Source organism: Ovis canadensis, chromosome 13, assembly GCF_042477335.2.
Source record: "Ovis canadensis isolate MfBH-ARS-UI-01 breed Bighorn chromosome 13, ARS-UI_OviCan_v2, whole genome shotgun sequence".
Lineage (NCBI taxonomy): Eukaryota > Metazoa > Chordata > Mammalia > Artiodactyla > Bovidae > Ovis > Ovis canadensis.
Window position 1 is genome coordinate 97039765 of NC_091257.1, and position 17046 is coordinate 97056810.

The following is a 17046-nucleotide window of genomic DNA, read 5'->3' on the forward strand; positions in this document are numbered from 1 at the left end:
TCCTCACGCATCCTCATTCTGCGCACTCACCCACGGCCATGTGCGGCAGGACAAGGGGAAAGTATGAAATATGGGTGAATTTTGGGGTTACAGCTGCCATGGACGCAAACCAGGACGGCAGAAAGGCAATAACGCGCCTTCCACTCCGTCAAGAGTGGTGGGTGTAGGGCTTCTGAGGAGCAGGTCCTGGGAGAAGAGATGAACGTGAGCCCAACAGGAGGCCGCTGGGAAGGCCCAGCAGACGGGTTACCCCACCGCGCAATTGTCCCAGGCTTCTGGCCTCATGGTGATGAGTGAGGTAGTCTCACCCCGAACTAAGGTGTGTTCAGACTGGAAACGGTGGGCCTGGGTCTACCCTGGATGGCCCCTCAGCAGAGCTCCTGCAGGTGGAGGAGCAGCTGCTCTCTTTAGAGGCGGCAGAACTGGCTAGATCCCCAGGCCTTATTATCTCCTCAACCATCAAGTCACTGAGGCTTTTATGGAAGACGGATTTCTAGCCGCCTTGCTTTGGGCTAACACTGTCATTGTTAGAACGCTTGGGAGGTGGGGAGGTGTCTGTGACAGTTGAGGGCATGCCCCATGTCGGGGAAGAAATGACTCAGCTTCAGCCAGCTGTCACCATGTTGGAATTTGGGCAAGGGTTGTGAAGTGTCTGATGGTCCAAAAAAAAAAAAAAAAAAACCCAGAAATCGAATTTCTTTCAGTGTGAGATCTTCCTATTTAAAATGTTTCCAGGTCATTGGTCAATTTAAAAGCCAGTCCCTTGGACAGCAAGAAGATCAAACCAGTCCATCCTAAAAGAAGTCAACCCTGAATACTCATCGAAGGATTCATGCTGAAGCTGAAGCTCCAATACTTTGGCCACCTGATGCAAAGAGCTGAATCACTGGAAAAGACCCTGATGCTTGGAAAGATTGAGGGCAGGAGAAAAAGATTGAGGGCGATGGAGGATGAGATGGTTGGATGGTGTCACTGACTCAATGGACATGAATTTGAGCAAACGCTGGGAGATAGTGGACTTTCCTGATAGCTCAGCTGAAAAAGAATCTGCCTGCAATGCAGGAGACCCTGGTTCGATCCCTGGGTCAGGAAGATCCGCTGGAGAAGGGGTAGGCTATCCCCTCCAGTGATCTTGGGCTTCCCTTGTGACTCAGCTAGTAAAGAACCACCTGCAATGTGGGAGACCTGGGTTTGATCCCCAGGTTGTAAAGATCGCTTGGAGAAGTGAAAGGCTACCCACTCCAGTATTCTGGCCTGAAGAATTCCGTGGACTGTATATCCATGGGGTTGCAAAGAGCTGGACGTGACTGAATGACTTTCACGTCACACTGGGAGATAGTGGAGGGCAGGGAAGCCTGACATGCTGCAGTCCACACCCTGCAAAGAGTTGGGCATGACTAAGCAACTGAGCAACAACAACGAAGGACAGAACCGTAAGGCACAGACAACCATTGTCTACAAGCCCCAGTGCAGAGGCTGTCAACTTGTGGCCAATTCCTAGGGGAACGGAGACATCACTGGGGCCTCCTGAGGGCTGACGTAAGCCCTTAAACTAATAGCGGAAAAGAAAAAAAAAGTCTCATCTTTCCTTTGGAGGTTTACACTCCACAGTTTGAACATTCTTCAACAACGTGTTCCCTTTCTTCAACCCGAAGAAAAAGTTGGTAAATATAAATGGCAGGGATGTTTTTTGCAACATGGCTAAATTATTTAAATGTGGTTTTAGTGGCTGACTTAGTTTCTGTGATGGGTTAAAAGTGAGTTCACGTTGTTCAAAAAAAATGACATTTCTCCAGTAGATGAAAAACCAGTACTGGACAGAGATTTTAAAAAAAAAAAAAAGGTCAAGAAAACAGCTAAATGATCTCGAATACTACCGGAGAGTGTTCGCCAGCAAGTCAATAAAGCAAAAGGGTTATTAACCTCGGGACAGAGCTGCTGTTGTGATCCCAGGAAAACCATCTGCCATGCACCGCTTTTTTATTGAGACTTCAGGGTAAACTAATAAAACTCTCCATTTCAATTAAATTTTGGAAACTCATGTTCCTTCTTCTCAAATGCTGCAAATGGGCGCAAAAGTGCAGAGACACTTTTCCCCTCAAAGTTCACCTTGCCTCCAGACCTGGAGCCGATGGCACATTCTGGCGTTCTCTTCACCGCAGTCCTCGAGCTGTACCTACGAGATCCGTGTCGACGAGAAGTGATGTTAACAGAAGTGGGGAAGGTTAAAACCTTTTTTGATTTTTGCAGGAGAGCTGGTAGGGCTGTTTTGAATTTAAATGCGGCTTTAAATTATGTTTTTCTGTTTCTTTTCAAGACCTCCTAGAACCATAGGTTGAGCTGGAAGGGGTCTTGGGAATTAAACACTGCCTTTATGGAGAGGAGAAGTGAGGTGCATGATGGCTGAGTCGGTCAGGGTCTGAGGGCGAAATAAAATCCACTTCGATTCCATGTCTGGCATAGTGTGTGCTAAGTCACTTCAGTCCTGTCTGACTCTTTGGGACCCCATGGAATGTAGCCTGCCAGGCTCCTCTGTGCTGGGATTCTCCAAGGAAGAACACTGGAGTGGCTTGCCATGCCCTCCTCCAGGGGACCTTCCGGAGCAGGGGTTGAACCCACGTCTCTTGTGTCTCCTGCACGGGCAGGCGGGTCTTTTGCCGTCAGCACCACCTGGGATAGGCAGCCTTCTAAATCGGCTCCCAGTGCTCCCTGCCCCCTGGCAGTCAAGCTCTTGTGTAACCCTCTCCCTTTGAATGTGGGCTGGACCCAGTGAGGTGCTTCTGATGGACAGAGCACAGCTGAGGTGGCAGGATGTCGCCCGTGTGACATGGCGCAGCGCCACAGAGGTCACAGAAGGCTGCCTGCTCCCATTCTCGCTGGCTCTCTGTCTCTTTCTCTAGCTCTTCTCACATGCTTGCTCTTGATGAAGCCAGCTTGGCGGGCAGAGCACTGAGGGAGCCCACTCACCAACCACCGGTCAGGCCAGGGACTTCCCTGAAGGTCCAGTGGCTGAGACTCCACGAGCCCAGCACAGGGGCCTGGGCTTGATCCCTGCTCAGGGAACGAGAGCCCACGTGCACCAACAGAGCCGGTGGCTCCAGTGCAGCCAAGTACATTTTAGAAACTATTAAACAACAGAATTAAAAAAATAAGAACCGAAGCCCTCAGGCCAGTGGCCCTGGAAGCACTAAACCGTGTTAGCACCAGGGGACCCGGAATCAGACCCTTCAGCCAAGGCCGCCCCTCCTGAGGGGCGCTGAGCCAGAGGCCCCCAGACCAGCGGTCGACCCCCGACCGTAGGATCTGTGCTGTTCTCAGCTGCTCAGGTTTGGGGAGATTTGTGACACGGCCATGAATGGCTCATGCAGCATCCCAGGACTCTTGGCTCCCAGGCCACAGTTCTTAGTCCGGTTGGCTGACTTTCTTTATATTCTTTGTGTATGTTTTTTTCAGTTGTTTTGTCCACATCCTGTTATCAGTCACCGCTGCTCGGTAATGTCTGAGAAGCAAAGGTGAGGGTGTCAGAGTCCTTATTCTCACAGAATTGCTTCAGTAATAGAACTGCATTTCCTTTTAAAGAAGCACATTTTAAAATGGCCATCTTGGTAGGACACAGAGAGACTTCCGTAAAGACCAGTAAAGGCCAGTTTCTTTGCTGGGGGAATGAATGCAACAATGCCTCCATTACTGGGCTGTTGTAAGAAACAAGAGAAGTCAGCGGAGGCGGCACCTTTTGTGCCAGGATCACACTAATACCTTGTGGATGTTAACTTATTTAGTTCTCACGGCTTGATGATGAAGGTGTAGCATCAGGCTCATCTTCATAGACAAGGAAACTGAGACACAGAGATTTTAAAGCAAGGTCACGCTGGTAGGAATTGGCAGAAAATTTCCCATCTTGGGTGTTTGGGGTCGAGAGTCTGTATTTTAACTACTTGACCCTCCTGTTCCTGGAGATAAACGAAGAGTGATGGATAACATACATAAAATGCTCAGCGCAGTACCTGATGTGTTTGAAGCGCTCCGTGTGTGGTTGCTATGGTGATGGTTATCAAAGATATACTCCTGTTGCATTGGCAGGCAGCAGCAGCTCCTGGATGCAGCAAAGGTTTTATGAGTTTTTGATGAAAGTTGACCCAAAGCACTCAAACCTTCTAGGATGTCTGTCAAGAGAAAGAGGCTAATATTTTTAAAATGTTTGCACCTGAAGGCATTAAGATACTTTTCTATTGAATGTGATCTAAAAAAAAACCCCAAATAACCAGCTACCAAATTTACCCTCTAACTGGTTTAAGCTAAAAAGAAAATTCACTGGTGCGTAATAACTAACATTCAGAGGCAGGCTGGGTTTGGGACTCACATGTGACTGGGGTTTATTCCCAACGCTGTCTTCTGTGCTGGCTTTTTCCTAAGACCCCAGGCAGTGGTGCCAGGCATCTCCAGTCCACGCCCTTCTGTCTTCAGGGAGAAATGACCTCAGTGGCTCTATCCTCGTATCTTTTCAGGCTCAGGCCCCAGGGGAGGATGAAAGCCTTCTTTGTAGCAGTTGTGAGATATAGATTCTCGCTGACAGGAGCCGCTGAGCTCACACACCCATCTCTGACCTGAGTCGGGAGCCTTGGTGGGCTGACGGGCGAGGCTGGGGCCAGGTCCCTGTGCTGGCCACGCAGGTGCAGCCACACCCAGGTCCATGAATGAGTGGGAGGGGGGTCCTGCCGGAGAAGTGGGCTTTGGAGTCCAGAGCCTGTTGGAGGATGCTCATTCCAAAGTGCTGAAGCCTTGGAGTATCTCCAGATTCCACGTCCAGTCCATTTTATTTATGTATTTATTTTTTAATCCATTTTAGACAGAGTAAATGGATGAACCTTGTGTCATTCTGATCCCTGCTTTTGTTCGGTGTACTCTCTTTTGCTCATTACCTTCAACAGTCAGCTTTCTTGTACGACTCTACACGTACTGTGTTATTTTAGCAAATCTTTTTTTAACATGCAAAATAAAATCTGACTGCTTTTTCTGGGGATGTGCCCACAGCAGACGTGTCGACTTTGTAACTGTCCCTCCGTTTTCTTGTTTTACCTTTCCAAGCATCTTACAGCTCTCTCTCCTCTTATATTTATATCTCATTTGAAACAAGAGAAAAATGACATAAACTCGTGGCATCAGAAGAAAGTGAGTACCTAACAAAATTGCATCCCTTTGGAGACCAGTGCAACGGATGACCACACTTGGGCATATTCATAGTTGAATCCTTTATATGGTTGACACGCCTCGGATGTCATCCCAGGGGTTCCGTTGGATCTTGTGTTAGTTATCTGCAGCTGTGTAACAAATCACACTAAGACACAGCAGCTGGGAACAACAAGTATTGATTATCCCACAGTTTCTGAAGCTTGGGAATCTGGGTGCAGCTCATTTGATCACCTCTGGCTCAGCATCTCCCACAAGACTGTAACCAAGACCTCTGCCCGGGGTGCAGTCATCGCAGGTTCCATGGGGGATGGGCCTGCTCCCAGCTCACTTCTACGGCCGCTGTCAGGCCTCAGAAGGTCTCCCCCACGCTCACTCACACGGCCCTGCACTGGTCTGCCTTTCAGCACAGCACCAGCTTCTCCCCGAGCAAACGGAGCAGGGGAGAGTGGGGGAGGGACTGCCCTGGCGGCCCAGGGCTTAGGACTTCACCTCCAGGGCAGAGCTGCGCCCTCACATGCCTGCCCGCCCCAAACCAGAAATAGACAGCAGAAGCAATGTTGTAGCAAGCTGAACAAAGACCTACAAGATGGCCCACATTAAGAGAGAGAGGAGAGTCTAGAAGACTCAGGCTTTTGTAACATAATCTCAGGTGGGAGATGACCTCCCATCACTTGGTCCCGTGGTGTGTTCATGAAAAGCAAGTTGGTGAGTCCAGCTCACCCTCGAGGCGGGGGATTTCCTGCGGGAGAAAATCCTGGAAACCAGGAGGTGGGCTCCCTGGCGACCATCTCAGAATGCTGCTGACTCACCCGTCTGCGGGAGGACCGCACTGTAAGAGTTTAATCACCAAGGTAACCAGAGAACCTGACCGATTAAGTAAGGTGTTGTTTAGTCCTTAAACAGTGTCTGGCTCTTTGTGACCCCATGGGCTGTAGCCCTCCAGGCTCCTCTGTCCATGGGATTTCCCAGGCAGGAATACTGGAGTGGGTTGCCACTTCCTTCTCCAGGGGATCTTGAGGGATGGAACTCGTGTCTGCTGCATTGCAGGCAGATTCTTTACCATCAAGCCACCATAAAGTGAATGCTTTTATAAAAGCCTGATGTTGACTGTATGAGTGTTAGTTTTTCAAAATGGGATTGACATTTTTTTTTTTCTGTCTAGTGAACCACACTGACCCACTTTGGGTTAAAAAAAAAAGTACTAGTGGAATTATTGGTTTCATTTGAAAAGATTTTTTAGTATTTGGTGACTTCTAGGCGCAAGAGACGAAGGTCCGATCCTTGGGTCAGGAAGATCCACTGTAGGAGGAAATGGCAACTCACTCCAGTATTCTTGCCTGGAAAATTGCATGGACATAGGAGCCTTGCAGGCTTACAGTCCACGGGGTCCCAGAGAATTGGACATGACTGAGCGCACACACAGTTATACTTTGGGAGCAGGAAAAAAAGGAGACAACTGCGGATCCCCTACTGAAGAAATGACTTTCAATTTTCCAAGATTCACTTTATAGCTTTGTGCAAATAAAGTCTCTTGAAACAAAACCGAAAGGAAGCAACTGGAAATGTCTGAAAAAGTTAACGAAGGCTGTACAATTTGAGAAAAACTGCTGTGTTTAGTGTTACAGAAAGTGAGGTTATAGAGATGAAAAATGCTGTATAGATGGCCGGATCCGTGTGCCGTTTTCACTTTGGCATATTAACACACTTTTGATTCTATTCAAAGTCTGATTTTTCTAGGAAAAGAAGGAGTAGGAACAACCAGAGAGTTATGCATTCTTCTTTATGCTTAAGAGTCAAAGAAAATGTGTTCCTCTTTCTAAAGATGTGGGGGGTGGGGCAGGGCGCGTGCACACTTTTCTTTTGATCGAGGTTACTTATAAGGCACATGGAAATAATGGAATTAAATTTCCTCCTTTTCTTAAGCTATACACCTTTATAAAGGTTGCTATAAATGTCATAACTACTTAGTTTCCTGAAAAGTAATTTTCCTGTCAGTCTGGTCTCTTCCTTGGAGATACCGTATTATTAGCCTGTGATGATTTCTTTAAAGTGCATCAGAAGTATATGCTTCAGTGAGCTTTTATCATTTCACTGCCTTCCAGTGAATTTTTCACTAACTTCAAGGCTTGTTTCTAAGTCACCAATTATTCATAAAGATGGTGAAATTGCTTTATTTTATCCTCCAAATGAAATGCATTAAACTTTAAGGCGAACCCTTAACAGAGCTTAAAATGCCAAAAAGAGCCTTGGAAATGGAAAGTCAGCCCCAGCTGGAAAGTGAAATGAAAAGAAGGAAGAGGTGGGGGAGGGGGGAGGGAGGGAAGGGACGGGCTGCTCAGAAACGGTGACCCGTGAGGCCTGCAGGGAAGTCGGAAGAAGGAAAAGCTGGAGAAGCTGTGGCTGAACATTCATCATTCACTGAGTGTTATGGTCACACAGTGCATTCACCAGCAAGCCCGGAGGTGAGCAGGCAGTCAGGTAGCAACAGGGGTTGTCACGCTCTAGGACACCTAAACCTCCGCTTTCTCCAGCGCGCCTCTAACAGCGGGGAGAACGCTGCCTAAGGAGGAGAGGTGCCTGTGGGGAAGAAGAATGTTACAGCTGAACATCAGGGACTGATTGGCTCGAGCTCACAAAATGCAGTCGTGTTTTATTGTATTTTCTAGTTATTCAAGGTTCAGCAGGTTCTTCTGAACAACAGTTTAAACAGAATGGGCATCTGTTGTGTTACACAGGTAATGTAATTGATTTAGAATCCATAAGAAAACCCAGTTTTCCCTTTTTTGTGTGTGTGAGACATGTTGATGTAAGACCAAAAGCAGTAATTGGTCATCTCCTTGGAGGACAGAGGTGACCGGATGAAAGAGGAAACTGATAGGACAGAGAAGGAAAAAATACAAAACGCGATCTGTACCTAAACATCTACTTCTGAGATTTCATTTACTGTCTTCGAGCTTTATTTCCCCCAAGTGGTCATCTTCAAGGACAGAATTCATTCAAATTCAGATATACATGCAAAGAATCAGTATGGTATCATGGGGCCTGAGTACCTCTGTGAAATGAACAAGAAACATAGAGCTATTAACAAATAAGATGAAGCAAGAATTACAGACACAAAAGCATCACCCTCTTTTTAAAATGTTTACACTAAGTCTTCTTAAGCACTGAAAACCTTGAAAGGGCTTTAAGATGCTTCCCAGTGCCCTTTGTTTAATTGGATATCGAGGAATGCAATGACTTCTTAAAGAATACATTAATTCAAAGAAAGCTGGAAGTCATTTGTAATTATAATGAGTAGGTTTCTCTGCCTCCTTTCAGAATTGATGATGAGCTTGCTGGCACAATTCCTCCTTGTACGCATCTTTATCTCTCTTTTAAATCTCCTTCACTATCAGCTATTTATTTTACCAAAGGTAACCACTGCTTTATTAATCACCGCTTGACTACAGTGGGATTTGAAATAAGCTTGTTTGGACTGTAAAAACCAGGCATTGCAGGTAGTGGCTCAGACTTGGGCCACTTGAACTTTTTCGTTTCCGCTTGGCTTCCACGGGAACTTCCCTGTGCTCTTGAAATGGCTCAGGTGCCCTTGAAAAGAAGATGTGTTCTGCATCCCTGGGAGGAGTGTTCTAATATGTCAGTTAGGGTCCGTGGGTTGGTTTTCTGCCGACTTACTCTATTCATTTTTGAGAGAGGGGTTTTGGAATCTCTGATTGTGATTATGGATTTATTTCTTCTTTCAACTCTATCAGCTTTGCTTCATGTATTTTGAACCTCTGGTACTAGATGCATAAATATTTAGAATATTTAGGTTGAAGGTCAGCTCCCCATTCAGAGTCAAATTCCAGGTTGTATATTATTACCTACTTCTGTTCCAAGAACCCTAGTAGATTCCTGAAACTGCGGATAGTACCGAAACCCATATACACTATGTTTTTTCCTATCTATACATATCTATGATAAAGTCTGATTTATAACTTAGGCACAGTAAGAGATTAGCAGCAATAACTAGTAATAAAATAGAGCAATTATAACAATATACTGGAATAAAGAAGGGTGAGTGCCAAAGAATCAATCCCTTTGAATTGTGTTGCTAGAGAAGACTCTTGAGAGTTCCTTGGACTACCAGGAGATCAAACTAGGCCATCTTAAAGGAAATCAACTCTGAATTTCATTGGAAGGACTCTTGCTGAAGCTGAAGCTCTAATACTTTGGCCACCTGGTGCAGACAGCTGACTTGTTGGAGAAGACCCTGATGCTGGGAATTATTAAGGCAAATTGAGAAGGGGGGCGGCAGAGGATGAGATGATTGGATAGTATCACTGACTCAATGGACATGAGTTTGAGCAAACTCTGAGAGATAGTGAATGACAGATGAGCCTGGCGTGCCGCAGTTCTAGTGAATGACAGATGAGCCTGGCGTGCCGCAGTTCGCGGGGTTGCAAAGAGTGGGACAGGACTTAGCGACTGAACAACATCAACAACTGCTGGTGTGAATGCAGTCTCTCTCTCAGAATATCTCGTAGAAATGTAACGCCTTTTCCGTCTTTCCTAAGCACTTACCACACGCTGAGGCTGTGACTTTTCAGGTGGAGGGGTAACAGAAAAACTAGCGTGAATTTCTTTTCCCTTCACAACTTCATGGAGAGCGTATTTGTTCTGTCTACAGAAGTAATCAATAAACACTCTATAACAGAAATAGAAAAGTGTGTTGTTTGAGCCACACTGAGTACGGCAGCCTGGGAGACACAGGTTGAAGAGCACTTGGACTGTGCTCCACTAGCCTACAACATGAGGGAGGCGGACGGAGGCTGACACCGACATGAAGGGAGGGCTTATGGAGGCTGACACTGACTCCACTAGCCTACAACATGACGGAGGCTTACAGGGGCTGACGCTGATCCCACTAGTCTACAAAATGAGGGAGGCTTACGGAGGCAAAAGCTGCAAGATCACAGCTAGTTTCATGAGCTGTTTATCGAGAATTATGGCTGGCGCTGGTAAGAGGTAAGGGTGCTGGTCAAGCAAGGATCGGCGGGAGTCTGGAATGGCGGCATGGTTATAAGTGGACACCTTCAGTCCTTAAGGCTGCAGCTCGCAGCCCCCAGGAGACACTGGCTGCTGGTGGCCAGGAGTCTGATACCGTCCAGAAAATTCCCATTCTCAGTGATGCAGGAAGTGTCTGAAACCACATCTGCAGTGGCTGCCCAGCTCCATTCTGAAGGCCTGAAGCACAGTTACTCTATTTTAATTTATCAGTGTGTTCTTTTCTCTAACAGTTAAAGCTGATGTAAGGCACGTTTGGGCTTCCCAGGTGATTCAGTGGTAAAAAGTTTGCCTACCAATGCAAGAGACCCGGGTTTGATCCCTGGGTTGGGAGGAGCCCCTGGAGAAGGAAATGGCAACCTACCCCACTATGCTTGCCTGGGAAATCCTGTGGGCAGAGGAGCCTGGTGGGCTACAGTCTGTGGGGTCACAAAGAGTCAGACATGACTTAGTGACTAAACAGAAACCAACACGTTGCCACAAGGCAGACTGTTCCAATTATCGCAAAGTTCAGACAAAATCACGGATAAGCCAGAATGACCTCCCCCGCCCTCAATGTGTCAAAGAAATGTGAGGAAAAGGAACAAGAGGAAAGGCATGGGGGTTTGAATTCTAGTGACAGTGGTGACGTGGAAATCGAAAGGCAGGATGAAGTGGGTTGAGACAAGAGGTCTGGGAGTAAGGCTGCAGACTGCGGATGTGGCCCGGCACTTGGTGCTGATGTGGAAACAGCCTCTGACGCGGCCGCGGTGAAAGCAGAAGCAGAGCTGGCCGTCTTCCTGGTGTAACGTGTCAGTCTTTTGCCCTCCATCTCCCCCAGAAACAGATGTCATATTAACCTGCTACACTGACGTTCGGTCTAAAGGATTGATTCCAGACACGCATGGTCCTGCCTTCATGGAGATTTCACATCGAGGAGCGGAGAATAGGGTAGATGTTCACGGAGCATTCCCACACATCACCAAGAACTACGGAGGAGAGAGGGAGGGTTCAACAGAGCTGGCAGCTGAAGGCCCTTCTCTAATCTACCGCAGTGAGAAAGCAGTCCTTGAGAACTGGCTTTTTGGCTGGGCTGCACTGCATGTTGGAGAGGGCAATGGCACCCCGCTCCAGTACTCTTGCCTGGAAAACCCCATGGACGGAGGAGCCTGGTGGGCTGCAGCCCATGGGGTCGATAAGAGTCGGGCACGACTTGAGCGACTTCACTTTCACTTGTCACTTTCATGCTTTGGAGAAGGAAATGGCAACCCACTCCAGTGTTCTTGCCTGGGGAATCCCAGGGACGGGGGAGCCTGGTGGGCTGCCGTCTATGGGGTCGCACAGAGTCAGACACAACTGGAGCGACTGAGCAGCAGCAGCAGCAGCAGCTCTGCATGTGGGGTCTTAGTTCCCTGACCAGGGATGGAACCCAGGCCCCTGCAGTGGAAGCGGGGATCTTAAACACTAAACTCTCAACATTTATACTCGGACTTCCTCAAGGAAGTGCAGGGAAGTCAAGAGTTAGCCTTGTGAATGGAGATTTAGAGGAGGTTTGTTGGCAGCTCAGGCTGCCATGAAAGAATACCGGGCAGTGGGTGGCTTCAGCAGAAACTGATGTTCTCACAGGCCTGGGGGCTGGAGGTCTAAGGCCAGAGCTGCAGTGTGGTTGGCTCCCATGAGAGCTCTCTTCCTGGCTTGCAGAGGCCCTTCTCGGCTGTGCCTTCACATGGTGGAGGGAAAGCGCAGGCTGTCTTGGGTCTCCCCTTGCTGCTGTTCAGTTGCTCAGTCGTGTCTGGCTCTCTGTGACCCCATGAGCAGCTGCCAGCCTCCTCTGTCCTCCACTGTCTCCTGGAGCTCGCTCAAGCTCATGTCCATCGAGTCGGTGATGCCATCCAACCATCTCATCCTCTGCCACCCCCTCTCCTTTTGCTTTCAGTCCTTCCCAATGTCAGAGTCTCTTCTATTGAGTTGGCTCTTTGCACCATGTGGCCAAAGTATTGGAGCTTCAGCATCAGTCCTTCCAATGAATACTCAGGACTGATCTTCTTTAGGATGGACTGGTTTGATCTCCTTGTAGTCCATGGGACTCTCAAAAGACTTCTCTAACACCACAGTTTGAAAGCATCAGTTCTTTGGTGCTCAGCCTTCTTTATGGTCCAAGTATCACATTGTATGTGTCCCCACTTATAAAGGCACTAACCCCATCATGAGGGTCCCACCTTCAGGACTTCCTCTGACACCAGTTACCTCCCAAAGTCCCTGCCTCCAAAGAAGCACGTTGGAGGTCAGGGCTTTAGTATATGAATTTTGGGGGGACACAAGCATTCAGTTCCTAACAGGGCCAAAGGGAGAGTTTTCCAAGAAGGAAGCCTGTGCTCTCCTCTCTCCTCCTCACCACTCCCTGCTGACTGTTCCAAAGGTCAGCTTCTCATCTCAGACCCAGAAATGACGGCATGCAAGGTGCCAGCCTCCACCACGACCCCCCCACCAATGGTAGACTCTTAGACGCGCCCACCTGTCCTCCCACCGGCGGCCCTGCCTCTGCCCCCCGCCTCAGACACGTGCAGAGTATGCTGGAGTTCGTGGAGGCCATCCATACAGAATGCACAGCTTCACGCTGGGGCCAGACTTTTTCCCATCCACCTCATTCTGCGTCTGGTTCAAAGAAAGCAGAGCACAGCAGACGGCCGGCCTGAGTGGGCGAGTGTTTGAGCTTCTTGCCAAGAAGTTGCCTTCTGTGCCAGCCGCTCTTCCTCCCTCTCAGCGTAAGCAGACATCCTCATGGCTCCCTGGCTCCCTGGCCGACTTTGGAAACTGCAAAGGGATCTTTTTTGGTACCTTTGTTTTGTTTTGGCCACGCTTCATAGCTTGATCTCAGTTCCCGACCAGTATCGAATCCAGGCCATGGCAGTGAGTCACTAGGCCCCCGGGGACTCCCTGGTACCTTTTAGAGAGATCAAGTCTTGGAAGAAAATCGCAGAATCCAAGTTGTGTTCCAGAGGAAGCTTACCCGGTTAAGAGCTCTTGGACTGATGACCTCTCGGTGAGACTGTGACGTGATGCAGGGATGGCAATGGCAGCAGCGAAGAGTCGCGCTGAGCACGCGAGCATCAGGCGCGGCGCCCAGAGCTGTGGGAGGTTTTCTTCCTGCTGCCACTCGGTCAGGCTGATAGGCTTATTTTGAGATCAGAGTAACTTATAACCAGCTAGTAACTTACGTATTCCCTCCCTCTCCCTGGAATATTCATGAAGTATCTACTGGACTTAAGGTACAATGCATACAACTTGTTAAAGACTTTTGAAGAGCTTTTAGCCTTAACTAGGGAAAAATTAAAACAACTAACATTTGTCGCTTTCATTGACTGAGTTCTTAACCACATCTCAGACGCTGAGCTTTTCAGTCTTTAGTTGTTTAATGCTCTTGACAAATCCTCTGATACAGATTCTGCTTTCTGCCCCACGTTCTTCAGGCAGCGGAATGAGCGTACGTAGGTTAAACGAGATGCCTCTAAGTAGCAGAGTTCAGATTTAACCCCTGGAAGCCAGTCTTTAGATCTCTAAATCTTGCCTACCCAACCATGTGCCGTGCAGGCTTAGCTTATATAATTATTATTATTTTTATGTCTTTTTTGGCTGCGCTGCGTCTTCATTGCAGCACATGGGGCCTCTCACTGCAGGGTGATCTCTTGTTGCAGAGCAGTCTCTCGGGCGGTCGGGCTTCAGTAGTTGCAGCCCTTGGGCTCTGGAGCACAGGCTCAGAAGTTGTGGCCACGGGCTTAGCTGCCCCGTGGCGTGTGGAAACTTTCCGGACCTGTGTCCCCCGTGTTGGAAGGCGGACTTTAAATCACCACCACCAGGGAAACCTGGGCCTGGTTTATTTCAGTTACACACACAGGCACCGAAATGTACAATAATCTGTAGCGTGAGCTAGTGCAGACCGTCCCCTTTCCTTTCTTCCTGCAAAGAGACTGTCAGTTTGTGCCATCATGGAGGTGCCCTCATCCGTGTCTCAGTGTCCCTGGGCAAAGATTGAGGCGCTGCTGCTGTTGATTTTGTTCCCAAGGAACGTTTGCAACGTCTAGAGACGTTTTGGGATGTCACAACTGGGGAAACGGCATCTAGTAGGATCCAATGAGATCCACTGGGATCCAGTGGGTGGAGGCCAGGCATGCTACTCAACAGCCTCCGGTGCACAGGACAGACCCCACAGAGAACTCCTGGCCCCAGAGGTCGGTAGCAGCGAGGCTAGAAAACCTGCCCTAACCTGAAGCTTAACACAGAGTAGCTGCCCAGTACATATTTTGTTGTGTGGATTTCAAATCACATACAAGACCCTCCACCAAAGTTGCTGTTCAGTCGCTAAGTCACGTCTGACTCTTCACGACTCTGTAGACTGCGGCACGCCAGGCTCCCTTGTCCTTTACTCTCAGAGTTTGTTCAAACTCGCGTCCATTGAGACGCTTTTAATATCGAACCATCTCATCTTCTGACACCCTCTTCCCCTCTTGCCCTAATCTCTCTCAGCATCAGGGTCTTTTCCGATGAGTCAGCTCTTCACATTAGGTGGCCACAGTATTGGAGCTTCAGCTTCAGTCCTTCCAATGAATATTCAGGACTGATTTCCTTTAGGATGGACTGGTTGGATCTCGTTGCTGTCCAAGGGACTCTCAAGAGTCTTCTCCAACACTACAGTTCAAAAGCATCAGTTGAAGAACTCAGCCTTCTTTATGGTCCAGCTCTCACATCCATACACGACTACTGGAAAAACCGTAGCATTGACTGTATGGACCTTTGAGGGCAAAGTGATATCTCTGCTTTCTAAAATGCTATCCAGGTCAGTCATAACTTTTCTTCTTTTGCCTTTTAATTTCATGGCTGCAGTCATTTTGGAGTGCAGTGATTTTGGAGCCCAAGAAAATAAAGTCTGACACTGCTTCCATTGTTTCCCCTTCTATTTGCCATGAAGTGATGGGACTGGATGCCATGATCTTAGTTTTTTAACATTGAGTTTTAAGCCAACTTTTTCACTTTCCTCTTTCACCTTGATCAAGAGACTCTTTCAGTCAGTTCAGTTCAGTCGCTCAGTCATGTCCGACTCTTTGCAACCCCATGAATTGCAGCACGCCAGGCCTCCCTGTCCACCACCATCTCCCGGAGTTCACTCAGACTCATGTCCATCAAGTCAGTGATGCCATCCAGCCATCTCATCCTCTGTCTTCCCCTTCTTCTCCTGCCTCCAATCCCTCCCAGCATCAGAGTCTTTTCCAATGAGTCAACTCTTCGCATGAGGTGGCCAAAGTACTGGAGTTTCAGCTTCAGCATCATTCCTTCCAAAGAAATCCCAGGGCTGATCTCCTTCAGAATGGACTGGTTGGATCTCCTTGCAGTCCAAGGGACTCTCAAGAGTCTTCTCCAACACCACAGTTCAAAAGCATCAATTCTTTGGTGCTCAGCTTTCTTCACAGTCCAACTTTCACATCCATACATGACCACAGGAAAAATCATAGCCTTGACTAGACGGACCTTGGTCGGCAAAGTAGTGTCTCTGCTTTTGAATATGTTATCTAGGTTGGCCATAACGTTTCTTCCAAGGAGGAAGCGTCTTTTAATTTCATGGCTGCAGTCACCGTCTGCAATGATTTTGGAGCCCAACTTTCTCATTCACTATGGTCAAGAATCTGCTTACAATGTGGGAGGCCTGGGTTCGATCCCTGGGTGGGGAAGATCCCCTGGAGGAGGGTGTGGCAACCCACTCCAGTATTCTTGCCTGGAGAATCCCATGGACAGAGGAGCCTCATGAGCTGCAGTCTACAGGATTGCAAAGAATCGGACATGACTGAGTGACTAAGCACAGCACTTGCTATTCAGTGGATCTTGAAGCTGAAGCTCCAATACTTCATCCACTTGATGTGAAGAACCAACTCATTGGAAAAGACCCTGATGCTAGGAAATGTTGAAGGCAGGAGAAGAAGGGGGTGAGAGAGGATGAGATGGTTGGATGGCATAATTGACTGAGTGGACAGGAGTCTGAGCAAGCTCCGGGAGTTGGTGAAGGACAGGGAGGCCTGGTGTGCTGCAGTCCATGGGGTCAAAAAGGGTCACACACAGCTGAGCAACTGAACAGCAACAAGCCTAGGGATGATGCATCTGGGCCAAAATCTGTTTATTAAAGAGCTACGTAGCACATCTGAAAGTGAAATAAAACCATCTGTGGGTTTTCTGTGGCTCTGTAGGTAGCAAGATCAGGATGGGATTTAAATGTTAAGTTTTCAGCCATAAGCAGTTATGCAGCTTTTAGTGAAATACAAACCCTCTATCCAGTTGCCAAACCTCAGGAGGTGATTTCTGTGTTCTTTAGTTCTCAGTAGGGCATTAAAAATATTTTTTTAAGTCAGGTTTATTGAGGTAAAATTTACACACAGCAAAATTCACTCTTGTAAAATACATAGTTTTATTTATTTTGACTAATATATGCACTGGTGCAAGGGTAGGGAAAAAACCCTAAACACACACAGCTAATGTTTTTTTTTTTTTTAGTATGTATTTTAGTCTTTTGTAAGAAACATGCATTAGCTAGTATTTTCTGTCTGATGTATTGAGGTGTAATTTACAGGCACTAAAACTGACCCTTTGCAATTATGAGAGTTTTGACAGGTAGATGGTATTGCGTGGGCCTCCCTGGTGGCTCAGACGATAAAGAGTCCATGTGCACTGCAGAAGACCCGGGTTCGATCCCTGGGTCGGAAAGATCCCCTGGAGGAGGGCATGGTAACCCACTGCAGTATTCTTGCCTGGAGAATCCCATGCACAGAGGAGTCTGGCGGGCTGCGG